Source organism: Ambystoma mexicanum, chromosome 12, assembly GCF_040938575.1.
Source record: "Ambystoma mexicanum isolate Mex_15411 chromosome 12, UKY_AmexF1_1, whole genome shotgun sequence".
Classification (NCBI taxonomy): Eukaryota; Metazoa; Chordata; class Amphibia; order Caudata; family Ambystomatidae; genus Ambystoma; species Ambystoma mexicanum.
This window is the reverse complement of record NC_090936.1, coordinates 326,441,212-326,456,778: the sequence shown is the minus strand read 5'-3', so window position 1 is coordinate 326,456,778 and position 15,567 is coordinate 326,441,212.

Genomic DNA, 15,567 nt, shown 5'->3' with positions numbered 1-15,567 from the left:
CATATTCAACTCCTTCCCATTCCAATCCTGAGACCCTTCCTATAGCATGAGATGTGATATCCAACTCCTTCCCATTCCAATCCTGAGACCCTTCCTATAGCATGAGATGTGATGTCTCAATGCTTCTAATACCAAACCTGATATCCTTCCTATAACATGAGATGTGATATCCAACTCCTTCCATTCCAATCCTGAGACCCTTCCTATAGCATGAGATGTGATATCTCAATGCTTCTACCAAACCTGAGACCCTTCCTATAGCATGAGATGTGATATCCAACTCCTTCCCATTCCAATCCTGAGACCCTTCCTATAGCCTGAGATGTGATATCTCAATGCCCCTAATACCAAACCTGAGATCCTTCCTCTAACATGAAATGTGATATCCAACTCCTTCACTTTCCAAACCTGAGAGCCTATCTATAGCATGAGATGTGATATCTAAGTCCTTCCCATTCCAATCCTTAGACCCTTCCTACAGCATGCAATATGATATCTCAATGATTCTAATAAAAAAACCTGAGACCCGTCCTATAACATGAGATGGGATATCCAACTCCTTCCCATTCCAATCCTGAGACACTTCCGATAGCAGAGATGTGATATCTCAATGTTTATACCAAACCTGAGACCCTTCCTATAACATGAGATGTGATATCCAACTCCTTCCCGTTCCAAACCTGAGACCCTTCCTTTAGCATGAGATGTGATATCCAGCTCCTTCCCATTCCAATCCTGAGACACTTCCGATAGCATGAGATGTGATATCTCAATGCTTCTAATATCAAAACTGAGACCCTCCCTATAGCATGATATGTGATATCTAAGTCCTTCCCATTCCAATCCTGAGACCCTTCCTAAAGCATGAGATGTGATATCTCAATGCTTCTACCAAACCTGAGACCCTTCCTTTAGCATGAGATGTGATATCCAAATCCTTCACATTCCAATCCTGAGACCCTTCCTATAGCATGAGATGTGATATCTCAATGCTTCTAATACCAAACCTGAGATCCTTCCTATAACATGAGATGTGATATCCAATTCCTTCCCATTCCAAACCTGAGACCCTTCCTATTGGATGAGATGTGATATCCAACTCCTTCCCATTCCAACCCTGAGACCCTTCCTATAGCATGAGATGTGATGTCTCAATGCTTCTAATACCAAACCTGAGATCCTTCCTATAACATGAGATGTGATATCCAACTCCTTCCATTCCAATCCTGAGACCCGTCCTATAGCATGAGATGTGATATCTCAATGCTTATACCAAACCTGAGACCCTTCCTATAGCATGAGATGTGATATCCAACTGCTTCCCATTCCAATCCTGAGACCCTTCCTATAGCATGAGATGTGATATCTCAATGCTTCTAATACCAAACCTGAGATCCTTCCTCTAACATGAAATGTGATATCCAACTCCTTCCCTTTCAAAACCTAAGAGCCTATCTATAGCATGAGATGTGATATCCAAGTCCTTCACATTCCAACCCTTAGACCCTTCCTACAGCATGCAATATGATATCTCAATGATTCTAATAACAAACCTGAGACCCGTCCTATAACATGAGATGGGATATCCAACTCCTTCCCATTCCAATCCTGAGACACTTCCGATAGCATGTGATATCTCAATGCTTATACCAAACCTGAGACCCTTCCTATAACATGAGATGTGATATCCAAATCCTTCCCGTTCCAAACCTGAGACCCTTCCTTTAGCATGAGATGTGATATCCAGCTCCTTCCCATTCCAATCCTGAGACACTTCCGATAGCATGAGATGTGATATCTCAATGCTTCTAATATCAAAACTGAGACCCTCCCTATAGCATGATATGTGATATCTAAGTCCTTCCCATTCCAATCCTGAGACCCTTCCTATAGCATGAGATATATCTCAATACTTATAATACCAAACCTGAGATCCTACCTCTAACATGAAATGTGATATCCAACTCTTTCCCCTTGCAAACCTGAGAGCCTTCCTATAGCATGAGATTTGATATCCAAGTCTTTCCCATTCCAATCCTGAGACCCTTCCTATAACATGAGATGTGATATCCAACTCCTTCCCATTCCAACCTGAGACCCTTCCTATAGCATGAGATGGGATATCCAACTCCTTCCAAATCCAATCCCGATACCCTTCCGATAGCATGAGATGTGATATCCCAATGCTTCTACCAAACCTGAGACCCATACTATGGCATGAGATGTGATATCAAACTCCTTCCCATTCTAATCCTGAGACCCTTCCTATAGCTTGAGATGTGATATCCAACTCCTTCCCATTCCAATTCTGAGACCCTTCCTATACCATGAGACTTGATATCTCAATGCTTCTAATACCAAACCTGAGACCCGTCCTATAACATGAGATGTGATATCCAAATCCTTCCCCTTCCAAACCTTAGACCCTTCCTTTATCATGAGATGTGATATCCAATTCCTTCCCATTCCAATCTTGAGACCCTTCCGATATCATGAAATGTGATATCTCAATGCTTCTAATATCAAACTTGAGACCCTCCTTATAGCATGAGATGTGAAATCCAAGTCATTCCCATTCCAATCCTGAGACCCTTCCTATAGCATGAGATGTGATATCCAACTCCTTCCCATTCCAATCCTGAGACCCTTCCTATAGCATGAGATGTGATGTCTCAATGCTTCTAATACCAAACCTGATATCCTTCCTATAACATGAGATGTGATATCCAACTCCTTCCATTCCAATCCCGACACCCTTCCTATAGCATGAGATGTGATATCTCAATGCTTCTACCAAACCTGAGACCCTTCCTATAGCATGAGATGTGATATCCAACTCCTTCCCATTCCAATCCTGAGACCCTTCCTATAGCCTGAGATGTGATATCTCAATGCCCCTAATACCAAACCTGAGATCCTTCCTCTAACATGAAATGTGATATCCAACTCCTTCACTTTCCAAACCTGAGAGCCTATCTATAGCATGAGATGTGATATCTAAGTCCTTCCCATTCCTACAGCATGCAATATGATATCTCAATGATTCTAATAAAAAAACCTGAGACCCGTCCTATAACATGAGATGGGATATCCAACTCCTTCCCATTCCAATCCTGAGACACTTCCGATAGCAGAGATGTGATATCTCAATGTTTATACCAAACCTGAGACCCTTCCTATAACATGAGATGTGATATCCAACTCCTTCCCGTTCCAAACCTGAGACCCTTCCTTTAGCATGAGATGTGATATCCAGCTCCTTCCCATTCCAATCCTGAGACACTTCCGATAGCATGAGATGTGATATCTCAATGCTTCTAATATCAAAACTGAGACCCTCCCTATAGCATGATATGTGATATCTAAGTCCTTCCCATTCCAATCCTGAGACCCTTCCTATAGCATGAGATGTGATATCTCAATGCATCTTCCAAACCTGAGACCCTTCCTTTAGCATGAGATGTGATATCCAACTCCTTCCCATTCCAATCCTGAGACCCTTCCTATAGCATGAGATGTGATATCTCAATACTTCTAACACCAAACCTGAGATCCTTCCGATAACATGAGATGTGATATCTCAATACTTCTAATACCAAACCTGAGATCCTTCCGATAACATGAGATGTGATATCTCAATACTTCTAATACCAAACCTGAGATCCATCCTATAACATGAGATGTGATATCCAAATCCTTCCCCTTCCAAACCTGAGACCCTCCCTTTAGCATGAGATGTGATATCCAACTCCTTCCCATTCCAATCCTGAGACCCTTCTGATAGCATAAAATATATCTCAATGCTTCTATACCAAACCTGAGATCCTTCCGATAGAATGAGATGTGATATCTCAATACTTCTAATACCAAACCTGAGATCCTTCCTATAACATGAGATGTGATATCCAAATCCTTATCTTCCAAACCTGAGACCCTTCCTTTACCATGAGATGTGATATCCAACTCCTTCCCATTCCAATCCTGAGACTCTTCTGATAGCATAAGATTTGATATCTCAATGCTTCTATACCAAACCTGAGATCCTTCTGATAGCATGAGATGTGATATCTCAATACTTCTAATACCAAACCTGAGATCCTACCTCTAACATAAAATGTGATATCCAACTCTTTCCCCTTGCAAACCTGAGAGCCTTCCTATAGCATGAGATGTGATATCCAAGTCCTTCCCATTCCAATCCTGAGACCCTTCCTATAACATGAGATGTGATATCCAACTCCTTCCCATTCCAACCTGAGACCCTTCCTATAGCATGAGATGGGATATCCAACTCCTTCCAAATCCAATCCTGATACCCTTCCGATAGCATGAGATGTGATATCCCAATGCTTCTACCAAACCTGAGACCCATACTATGGCATGAGATGTGATATCAAACTCCTTCCCATTCTAATCCTGAGACCCTTCCTATAGCTTGAGATGTGATATCCAACTCCTTCTCATTCCAATTCTGAGACCCTTCCTATAGCATGAGATGTGATATCCAACTCCTTCCCATTCCAATCCTGAGACCCTTCCTATAGCATGAGATGCGATGTCTCAATGCTTCTAATACCAAACCTGATATCCTTCCTATAACATGAGATGTGATATCCAACTCCTTCCATTCCAATCCTGAGACCCTTCCTATAGCATGAGATGTGATATCTCAATGCTTCTACCAAACCTGAGACCCTTCCTATAGCATGAGATGTGATATCCAACTCCTTCCCATTCCAATCCTGAGACCCTTCCTATAGCCTGAGATGTGATATCTCAATGCCCCTAATACCAAACCTGAGATCCTTCCTCTAACATGAAATGTGATATCGAACTCCTTCACTTTCCAAACCTGAGAGCCTATCTTTAGCATGAGATGTGATATCTAAGTCCTTCCCATTCCAATCCTTAGACCCTTCCTACAGCATGCAATATGATATCTCAATGATTCTAATAAAAAAACCTGATACCCTTCCTATAACATGAGATGGGATATCCAACTCCTTCCCATTCCAATCCTGAGACACTTCCGATAGCAGAGATGTGATATCTCAATGTTTATACCAAACCTGAGACCCTTCCTATAACATGAGATGTGATATCCAACTCCTTCCCATTCCAAACCTGAGACCCTTCCTTTAGCATGAGATGTGATATCCAGCTCCTTCCCATTCCAATCCTGAGACACTTCCGATAGCATGAGATGTGATATCTCAATGCTTCTAATATCAAAACTGAGACCCTCCCTATAGCATGATATGTGATATCTCAATACTTCTAACACCAAACCTGAGATCCTTCCGATAACATGAGATGTGATATCTCAATACTTCTAATACCAAACCTGAGATCCATCCTAGAACATGAGATGTGATATCCAAATCCTTCCCCTTCCAAACCCGAGACACTCCCTTTAGCATGAGATGTGATATCCAACTCCTTCCCATTCCAATCCTGAGACCCTACTGATAGCATAAGATATATCTCAAAGCTTCTATACCAAACCTGAGATCCTTCTGATAGCATGAGATGTGATATCTCAATACTTCTAATACCAAACCTGAGATCCTACCTCTAACATAAAATGTGATATCCAACTCTTTCCCCTTGCAAACCTGAGAGCCTTCCTATAGCATAAGATGTGATATCCAAGTCCTTCCCATTCCAATCCTGAGACCCTTCCTATAACATGAGATTTGATATCCAACTCCTTCCCATTCCAACCTGAGACCCTTCCTATAGCATGAGATGGGATATCCAACTCCTTCCAAATCCAATCCCGATACCCTTCCGATAGCATGAGATGTGATATCCCAATGCTTCTACCAAACCTGAGACCCATACTATGGCATGAGATGTGATATCAAACTCCTTCCCATTCTAATCCTGAGACCCTTCCTATAGCTTGAGATGTGATATCCAACTCCTTCCCATTCCAATTCTGAGACCCTTCCTATAGCATGAGATGTGATATCCAACTCCTTCCCATTCCAATCCTGAGACCCTTCCTATAGCATGAGATGTGATGTCTCAATGCTTCTAATACCAAACCTGATATCCTTCCTATAACATGAGATGTGATATCCAACTCCTTCCATTCCAATCCTGAGACCCTTCCTATAGCAAGAGATGTGATATCTCAATGCTTCTACCAAACCTGAGACCCTTCCTATAGCATGAGATGTGATATCCAACTCCTTCCCATTCCAATCCTGAGACCCTTCCTATAGACTGAGATGTGATATCTCAATGCCCCTAATACCAAACCTGAGATCCTTCCTCTAACATGAAATGTGATATCCAACTCCTTCACTTTCCAAACCTGAGAGCCTATCTATAGCATGAGATGTGATATCTAAGTCCTTCCCATTCCAATCCTTAGACCCTTCCTACAGCATGCAATATGATATCTCAATGATTCTAATAAAAAAACCTGAGACCCGTCCTATAACATGAGATGGGATATTCAACTCCTTCCCATTCCAATCCTGAGACACTTCCGATAGCAGAGCTGTGATATCTCAATGTTTATACCAAACCTGAGATCCTTCCTATAACATGAGATGTGATATCCAACTCCTTCCCGTTCCAAACCTGAGACCCTTCCTTTAGCATGAGATGTGATATCCAGCTCCTTCCCATTCCAATCCTGAGACACTTCCGATAGCATGAGATGTGATATCCAGCTCCTTCCCATTCCAATCCTGAGACACTTCCGATAGCAGAGATGTGATATCTCAATGTTTATACCAAACCTGAGACCCTTCCTATAACATGAGATGTGATATCCAACTCCTTCCCATTCCAATCCTGAGACCCTTCCTATAGCATGAGATGTGATATCTCAATACTTCTAATACCAAACCTGAGATCCTTCCGATAACATGAGATGTGATATCTCAATACTTCTAATACCAAACCTGAGATCCATCCTATAACATGAGATGTGATATCCAAATCCTTCCCCTTCCAAACCTGAGACCCTCCCTTTAGCATGAGATGTGATATCCAACTCCTTCCCATTCCAATCCTGAGACCCTTCTGATAGCATAAGATATATCTCAATGCTTCTATACCAAACCTGAGATCCTTCCGATAGCATGAGATGTTATATCTCAATACTTCTAATACCAAACCTGAGATCCTTCCTATAACATGAGATGTGATATCCAAATCCTTATCTTCCAAACCTGAGACCCTTCCTTCCTTTATCCAACTCCTTCCCATTCCAATCCTGAGACTCTTCTGATAGCATAAGATTTGATATCTCAATGCTTCTATTCCAAACCTGAGATCCTTCTGATAGCATGAGATGTGATATCTCAATACTTCTACCAAACCTGAGATCCTACCTCTAACATGAAATGTGATATCCAACTCTTTCCCCTTGCAAACCTGAGAGCCTTCCTATAGCATGAGATGTGATATCCAAGTCCTTCCCATTCCAATCCTGAGACCCTTCCTATAACATGAGATGTGATATCCAACTCCTTCCCATTCCAACCTGAGACCCTTCCTATAGCATGAGATGGGATATCCAACTCCTTCCAAATCCAATCCCGATACCCTTCCGATAGCATGAGATGTGATATCCCAATGCTTCTACCAAACCTGAGACCCATTCTATGGCATGAGATGTGATATCAAACTCCTTCCCATTCTAATCCTGAGACCCTTCCTATAGCTTGAGATGTGATATCCAACTCCTTCCCATTCCAATTCTGAGACCCTTCCTATACCATGAGACTTGATATCTCAATGCTTCTAATACCAAACCTGAGACCCGTCCTATAACATGAGATGTGATATCCAAATCCTTCCCCTTCCAAACCTTAGACCCTTCCTTTATCATGAGATGTGATATCCAATTCCTTCCCATTCCAATCTTGAGACCCTTCCGATATCATGAAATGTGATATCTCAATGCTTCTAATATCAAACATGAGACCCTCCTTATAGCATGAGATGTGATATCCAAGTCCTTCCCATTCCAAACCTGAGACCCTTCCTACGGCATGAGATGTCATATTCAACTCCTTCCCATTCCAATCCTGAGACCCTTCCTATAGCATGAGATGTGATATCCAACTCCTTCCCATTCCAATCCTGAGACCCTTCCTATAGCATGAGATGTGATGTCTCAATGCTTCTAATACCAAACCTGATATCCTTCCTATAACATGAGATGTGATATCCAACTCCTTCCATTCCAATCCTGAGACCCTTCCTATAGCATGAGATGTGATATCTCAATGCTTCTACCAAACCTGAGACCCTTCCTATAGCATGAGATGTGATATCCAACTCCTTCCCATTCCAATCCTGAGACCCTTCCTATAGCCTGAGATGTGATATCTCAATGCCCCTAATACCAAACCTGAGATCCTTCCTCTAACATGAAATGTGATATCCAACTCCTTCACTTTCCAAACCTGAGAGCCTATCTATAGCATGAGATGTGATATCTAAGTCCTTCCCATTCCAATCCTTAGACCCTTCCTACAGCATGCAATATGATATCTCAATGATTCTAATAAAAAAACCGGAGACCCGTCCTATAACATGAGATGGGATATCCAACTCCTTCCCATTCCAATCCTGAGACACTTCCGATAGCAGAGATGTGATATCTCAATGTTTATACCAAACCTGAGACCCTTCCTATAACATGAGATGTGATATCCAACTCCTTCCCGTTCCAAACCTGAGACCCTTCCTTTAGCATGAGATGTGATATCCAGCTCCTTCCCATTCCAATCCTGAGACACTTCCGATAGCATGAGATGTGATATCTCAATGCTTCTAATATCAAAACTGAGACCCTCCCTATAGCATGATATGTGATATCTAAGTCCTTCCCATTCCAATCCTGAGACCCTTCCTAAAGCATGAGATGTGATATCTCAATGCTTCTACCAAACCTGAGACCCTTCCTTTAGCATGAGATGTGATATCCAAATCCTTCACATTCCAATCCTGAGACCCTTCCTATAGCATGAGATGTGATATCTCAATGCTTCTAATACCAAACCTGAGATCCTTCCTATAACATGAGATGTGATATCCAATTCCTTCCCATTCCAAACCTGAGACCCTTCCTATTGGATGAGATGTGATATCCAACTCCTTCCCATTCCAACCCTGAGACCCTTCCTATAGCATGAGATGTGATGTCTCAATGCTTCTAATACCAAACCTGAGATCCTTCCTATAACATGAGATGTGATATCCAACTCCTTCCATTCCAATCCTGAGACCCGTCCTATAGCATGAGATGTGATATCTCAATGCTTATACCAAACCTGAGACCCTTCCTATAGCATGAGATGTGATATCCAACTGCTTCCCATTCCAATCCTGAGACCCTTCCTATAGCATGAGATGTGATATCTCAATGCTTCTAATACCAAACCTGAGATCCTTCCTCTAACATGAAATGTGATATCCAACTCCTTCCCTTTCAAAACCTAAGAGCCTATCTATAGCATGAGATGTGATATCCAAGTCCTTCACATTCCAACCCTTAGACCCTTCCTACAGCATGCAATATGATATCTCAATGATTCTAATAACAAACCTGAGACCCGTCCTATAACATGAGATGGGATATCCAACTCCTTCCCATTCCAATCCTGAGACACTTCCGATAGCAGAGATGTGATATCTCAATGTTTATACCAAACCTGAGACCCTTCCTATAACATGAGATGTGATATCCAACTCCTTCCCGTTCCAAACCTGAGACCCTTCCTTTAGCATGAGATGTGATATCCAGCTCCTTCCCATTCCAATCCTGAGACACTTCCGATAGCATGAGATGTGATATCTCAATGCTTCTAATATCAAAACTGAGACCCTCCCTATAGCATGATATGTGATATCTAAGTCCTTCCCATTCCAATCCTGAGACCCTTCCTATAGCATGAGATGTGATATCTCAATGCTTCTACCAAACCTGAGACCCTTCCTTTAGCATGAGATGTGATATCCAACTCCTTCCCATTCCAATCCTGAGACCCTTCCTATAGCATGAGATGTGATATCTCAATACTTCTAACACCAAACCTGAGATCCTTCCGATAACATGAGATGTGATATCTCAATACTTCTAATACCAAACCTGAGATCCTTCCGATAACATGAGATGTGATATCTCAATACTTCTAATACCAAACCTGAGATCCATCCTATAACATGAGATGTGATATCCAAATCCTTCCCCTTCCAAACCTGAGACCCTCCCTTTAGCATGAGATGTGATATCCAACTCCTTCCCATTCCAATCCTGAGACCCTTCTGATAGCATAAAATATATCTCAATGCTTCTATACCAAACCTGAGATCCTTCCGATAGAATGAGATGTGATATCTCAATACTTCTAATACCAAACCTGAGATCCTTCCTATAACATGAGATGTGATATCCAAATCCTTATCTTCCAAACCTGAGACCCTTCCTTTACCATGAGATGTGATATCCAACTCCTTCCCATTCCAATCCTGAGACTCTTCTGATAGCATAAGATTTGATATCTCAATGCTTCTATACCAAACCTGAGATCCTTCTGATAGCATGAGATGTGATATCTCAATACTTCTAATACCAAACCTGAGATCCTACCTCTAACATAAAATGTGATATCCAACTCTTTCCCCTTGCAAACCTGAGAGCCTTCCTATAGCATGAGATGTTATATCCAAGTCCTTCCCATTCCAATCCTGAGACCCTTCCTATAACATGAGATGTGATATCCAACTCCTTCCCATTCCAACCTGAGACCCTTCCTATAGCATGAGATGGGATATCCAAATCCTTCCAAATCCAATCCCGATACCCTTCCGATAGCATGAGATGTGATATCCCAATGCTTCTACCAAACCTGAGACCCATACTATGGCATGAGATGTGATATCAAACTCCTTCCCATTCTAATCCTGAGACCCTTCCTATAGCTTGAGATGTGATATCCAACTCCTTCTCATTCCAATTCTGAGACCCTTCCTATAGCATGAGATGTGATATCCAACTCCTTCCCATTCCAATCCTGAGACCCTTCCTATAGCATGAGATGTGATGTCTCAATGCTTCTAATACCAAACCTGATATCCTTCCTATAACATGAGATGTGATATCCAACTCCTTCCATTCCAATCCTGAGACCCTTCCTATAGCATGAGATGTGATATCTCAATGCTTCTACCAAACCTGAGACCCTTCCTATAGCATGAGATGTGATATCCAACTCCTTCCCATTCCAATCCTGAGACCCTTCCTATAGCCTGAGATGTGATATCTCAATGCCCCTAATACCAAACCTGAGATCCTTCCTCTAACATGAAATGTGATATCGAACTCCTTCACTTTCCAAACCTGAGAGCCTATCTATAGCATGAGATGTGATATCTAAGTCCTTCCCATTCCAATCCTTAGACCCTTCCTACAGCATGCAATATGATATCTCAATGATTCTAATAAAAAAACCTGAGACCCTTCCTATAACATGAGATGGGATATCCAACTCCTTCCCATTCCAATCCTGAGACACTTCCGATAGCAGAGATGTGATATCTCAATGTTTATACCAAACCTGAGACCCTTCCTATAACATGAGATGTGATATCCAACTCCTTCCCATTCCAAACCTGAGACCCTTCCTTTAGCATGAGATGTGATATCCAGCTCCTTCCCATTCCAATCCTGAGACACTTCCGATAGCATGAGATGTGATATCTCAATGCTTCTAATATCAAAACTGAGACCCTCCCTATAGCATGATATGTGATATCTCAATACTTCTAACACCAAACCTGAGATCCTTCCGATAACATGAGATGTGATATCTCAATACTTCTAATACCAAACCTGAGATCCATCCTAGAACATGAGATGTGATATCCAAATCCTTCCCCTTCCAAACCCGAGACACTCCCTTTAGCATAAGATGTGATATCCAACTCCTTCCCATTCCAATCCTGAGACCCTACTGATAGCATAAGATATATCTCAAAGCTTCTATACCAAACCTGAGATCCTTCTGATAGCATGAGATGTGATATCTCAATACTTCTAATACCAAACCTGAGATCCTACCTCTAACATAAAATGTGATATCCAACTCTTTCCCCTTGCAAACCTGAGAGCCTTCCTATAGCATAAGATGTGATATCCAAGTCCTTCCCATTCCAATCCTGAGACCCTTCCTATAACATGAGATGTGATATCCAACTCCTTCCCATTCCAACCTGAGACCCTTCCTATAGCATGAGATGGGATATCCAACTCCTTCCAAATCCAATCCCGATACCCTTCCGATAGCATGAGATGTGATATCCCAATGCTTCTACCAAACCTGAGACCCATACTATGGCATGAGATGTGATATCAAACTCCTTCCCATTCTAATCCTGAGACCCTTCCTATAGCATGAGATGTGATATCCAACTCCTTCCCATTCCAATCCTGAGACCCTTCCTATAGCATGAGATGTGATGTCTCAATGCTTCTAATACCAAACCTGATATCCTTCCTATAACATGAGATGTGATATCCAACTCCTTCCATTCCAATCCTGAGACCCTTCCTATAGCATGAGATGTGATATCTCAATGCTTCTACCAAACCTGAGACCCTTCCTATAGCATGAGATGTGATATCCAACTCCTTCCCATTCCAATCCTGAGACCCTTCCTATAGACTGAGATGTGATATCTCAATGCCCCTAATACCAAACCTGAGATCCTTCCTCTAACATGAAATGTGATATCCAACTCCTTCACTTTCCAAACCTGAGAGCCTATCTATAGCATGAGATGTGATATCTAAGTCCTTCCCATTCCAATCCTTAGACCCTTCCTACAGCATGCAATATGATATCTCAATGATTCTAATAAAAAAACCTGAGACCCGTCCTATAACATGAGATGGGATATTCAACTCCTTCCCATTCCAATCCTGAGACACTTCCGATAGCAGAGCTGTGATATCTCAATGTTTATACCAAACCTGAGATCCTTCCTATAACATGAGATGTGATATCCAACTCCTTCCCGTTCCAAACCTGAGACCCTTCCTATAACATGAGATGTGATATCCAACTCCTTCCCATTCCAATCCTGAGACCCTTCCTATAGCATGAGATGTGATATCTCAATACTTCTAATACCAAACCTGAGATCCTTCCGATAACATGAGATGTGATATCTCAATACTTCTAATACCAAACCTGAGATCCATCCTATAACATGAGATGTGATATCCAAATCCTTCCCCTTCCAAACCTGAGACCCTCCCTTTAGCATGAGATGTGATATCCAACTCCTTCCCATTCCAATCCTGAGACCCTTCTGATAGCATAAGATATATCTCAATGCTTCTATACCAAACCTGAGATCCTTCCGATAGCATGAGATGTGATATCTCAATACTTCTAATACCAAACCTGAGATCCTTCCTATAACATGAGATGTGATATCCAAATCCTTATCTTCCAAACCTGAGACCCTTCCTTCCTTTATCCAACTCCTTCCCATTCCAATCCTGAGGCTCTTCTGATAGCATAAGATTTGATATCTCAATGCTTCTATTCCAAACCTGAGATCCTTCTGATAGCATGAGATGTGATATCTCAATACTTCTACCAAACCTGAGATCCTACCTCTAACATGAAATGTGATATCCAACTCTTTCCCCTTGCCAACCTGAGAGCCTTCCTATAGCATGAGATGTGATATCCAAGTCCTTCCCATTCCAATCCTGAGACCCTTCCTATAACATGAGATGTGATATCCAACTCCTTCCCATTCCAACCTGAGACCCTTCCTATAGCATGAGATGGGATATCCAACTCCTTCCAAATCCAATCCCGATACCCTTCCGATAGCATGAGATGTGATATCCCAATGCTTCTACCAAACCTGAGACCCATACTATGGCATGAGATGTGATATCAAACTCCTTCCCATTCTAATCCTGAGACCCTTCCTATAGCTTGAGATGTGATATCCAACTCCTTCCCATTCCAATTCTGAGACCCTTCCTATACCATGAGACTTGATATCTCAATGCTTCTAATACCAAACCTGAGACCCGTCCTATAACATGAGATGTGATATCCAAATCCTTCCCCTTCCAAACCTTAGACCCTTCCTTTATCATGAGATGTGATATCCAATTCCTTCCCATTCCAATCTTGAGACCCTTCCGATATCATGAAATGTGATATCTCAATGCTTCTAATATCAAACTTGAGACCCTCCTTATAGCATGAGATGTGATATCCAAGTCCTTCCCATTCCAAACCTGAGACCCTTCCTACGGCATGAGATGTCATATTCAACTCCTTCCCATTCCAATCCTGAGACCCTTCCTATAGCATGAGATGTGATATCCAACTCCTTCCCATTCCAATCCTGAGACCCTTCCTATAGCATGAGATGTGATGTCTCAATGCTTCTAATACCAAACCTGATATCCTTCCTATAACATGAGATGTGATATCCAACTCCTTCCATTCCAATCCTGAGACCCTTCCTATAGCATGAGATGTGATATCTCAATGCTTCTACCAAACCTGAGACCCTTCCTATAGCATGAGATGTGATATCCAACTCCTTCCCATTCCAATCCTGAGACCCTTCCTATAGCCTGAGATGTGATATCTCAATGCCCCTAATACCAAACCTGAGATCCTTCCTCTAACATGAAATGTGATATCCAACTCCTTCACTTTCCAAACCTGAGAGCCTATCTATAGCATGAGATGTGATATCTAAGTCCTTCCTATTCCAATCCTTAGACCCTTCCTACAGCATGCAATATATCTCAATGATTCTAATAAAAAAACCTGAGACCCTTCCTATAACATGAGATGGGATATCCAACTCCTTCCCATTCCAATCCTGAGACACTTCCGATAGCAGAGATGTGATATCTCAATGTTTATACCAAACCTGAGACCCTTCTTATAACATGAGATGTGATATCCAACTCCTTCCCATTCCAAACCTGAGACCCTTCCTTTAGCATGAGATGTGATATCCAGCTCCTTCCCATTCCAATCCTGAGACACTTCCGATAGCATGAGATGTGATATCTCAATGCTTCTAATATCAAAACTGAGACCCTCCCTATAGCATATGTGATATCTCAATACTTCTAACACCAAACCTGAGATCCTTCCGATAACATGAGATGTGATATCTCAATACTTCTAATACCAAACCTGAGATCCATCCTAGAACATGAGATGTGATATCCAAATCCTTCTCCTTCCAAACCCGAGACCCTCCCTTTAGCATGAGATGTGATATCCAACTCCTTCCCATTCCAATCCTGAGACCCTACTGATAGCATAAGATATATCTCAATGCTTCTATACCAAACCTGAGATCCTTCCGATAGCATATGTGATATCTCAATACTTCTAATACCAAACCTGAGATCCTTCCTATAACATGAGATGTGATATCCAAATCCTTATCTTCCAAACCTGAGACCCTTCCTTTACCATGAGATGTGATATCCAACTCCTTCCCATTCCAATCCTGAGACTCTTCTGATAGCATAAG